This window comes from Dasypus novemcinctus, chromosome X (genome assembly GCF_030445035.2).
Source record: "Dasypus novemcinctus isolate mDasNov1 chromosome X, mDasNov1.1.hap2, whole genome shotgun sequence".
Classification (NCBI taxonomy): Eukaryota; Metazoa; Chordata; class Mammalia; order Cingulata; family Dasypodidae; genus Dasypus; species Dasypus novemcinctus.
The window spans coordinates 97,585,456-97,587,721 of NC_080704.1; positions in this window are offsets into that span (position 1 = coordinate 97,585,456).

Sequence of the window (2,266 nt, forward strand, 5' to 3'; positions counted from 1 at the left end):
TAATTTCCAGAGCGAAAGCACCCACACCTCACCAGGAACCCCAAGTATGCTATTGGAAGCTTGCAAAACACCTCCAATATTCCCTCTCATTTAGGTGTGCTACTGAAGGGATAATTGATTTTCTGACTCCACCTTCTCCCAGACCAAGTCTCCTATCCCAGGGAATTTAGGTAAATTGTGCTTTCTCAGCAGATTCACCACTCCTTTATTCCCAGGCTCTCCCCAAGCCAGCTGGTATGTGACTCCAAGTGCAAAAAAAAAGGGGGTGGGGAGACCAGCAAATTGAACCTGCACTTGCCCAGCCCCTCTGCTTCACCTCCCACCAAATCCTTCCCACTCACAGAGTCAGTCCAAAACCAGAGGGCTTAGGGCAATCCCTGACCTCCAGGAGCATTGGACTTAGGAAAAGGAAGGCTGGGCACTGCAGACTCAGTGTATGTATGTCTGTGGAATGAGGGCTACAGGGGCTTAGGGCACACAGACCTGGGGACCACACATCTGGGGATCATGGGGCCCAGGAATGCCATCACATATCTGACAGTTCTCAGGGAACACTGTGGCTGCCAGACCTAGGGGGAAGGGTCCTGCCTCTCCAGAGCTTCTGACAGCTGTTCTTGTAGCATGCAATTCTAACTTTAGCAAGCACTACTGTCTCAGTCTTTCCAAATCAGTGTCCATACACCTGCCTTGCAAGCCCCCGAAACAGCCCGCTCCAGCAAGACTCCAACCACACTCAGCCGCTTCTTTGCAGGAAAGACTGTGAGGTGCCATCTTGTCACACTGCCATAAAATTTTTTTTTGACAATTTGTCTTTCATCACTCTAAAAGATGTTGCCATGTATGTCCAGTGGCAAAGCAATCTTTTCCATTTTTTCCGCAGTGGCTACATCCTTTTTTTAACTATGTATTCAAAAAGTTTAAGGTCGCATTAAAGTTGCCTATAGAATTAGGGGACTCCCATATACTCAAAATAAAACCTTTTTCTCACTTCCTTAGCAATGATCTTTTAAGATGTGGCAGTTACATTTGCTGCAACTGCTGTACAGATATTGAAAAATAGCTACTAACCATCGTCCCATTATGGTTTACATTTTAGGCTACACACTTATATAAATTTTTGGTGAAATTTAACATGACCTATATCCATTATTGCATGTTTCTGATGAACACATTCATTGTCCCCCAGTTACCCTCTCATCCATCTATTCTACTCCTCTCTACCCCTCACTTTGGGTCGCACAGTAACAACCAAGCTTCACTGCTTGAATGACAAGATTCATAGATACTTGCAATTATGCTGAGGGATTGACAAACTAGTCAGTCCTCCCTCATTGGGAGCCACCCATGCTCTCAAGAGACACACTTACCTCTGTTTGAAAATATCAGACCTCCCTGGGATGGGAGTAAAACACCTTCCTGCTCATTGTAGGGGTCTCCACCCACCGATATAACATACTATGGCAAGATGAGCACTCACATACTCCCCAGAAGCCTATCCCAGGTGAAACCTGTGTCAAAAGCCCCTGATCAAACACCTTATACCAGTAATCCTTCCTTATATATTCTGAAGAGTTTTCTCAACATTATAGTTTTAACCACATATACCGAAAATCTTCCATATTCACCAGCTCCCACCAAGCCCTCCACCCAATACCTTGAACCATCTGACCCATCTTCCCAAGGTTAGCTCCCCTCTATCCGGCAAAGCCTAAACCAATATTATCCCTATGCACCCATCTTATCATTTCACTGCATGACTATTTATGTCAACTTTATTATAGGCTTTGCCCATTTGGGCATTTCAAGAGCAAAGACCAGTGAAGAATGATGGTGCAATGATGGACCCTTGATACTGATGACTATGCTTGTGAACTTGAGTGTTTGAAATTTCAACTAGGTCTACAGCTGCATGGTGCCTAAGAGTTACCTCCTGAGGGTTTCCATGTTGTGCAAATGTGGCCACTCTCTAAGAAAAACTCAGCAGATCAATGCATTACCTTCCCCTCAGCAGACAACATGACTCCTGTGAATGAGCCACCTTGGCACCGAAGGATTATTACCAAGCACCAGGTGGCAATGCAACTAGAAAAACCCTTGAATAAAAGGGGGAAATGGTGAAGACAAATAGGTTTATAGGGCTAAGAGACTTCAAAATGAGTCATGAGGTCATTAGAGGGATCACATTTATGCATATCCTAGGAGGATCTCAGAGACAACCAAATTAGATACATTCCTAGGTAGTGGAGATCCTGAGGGCTTCAGAGAC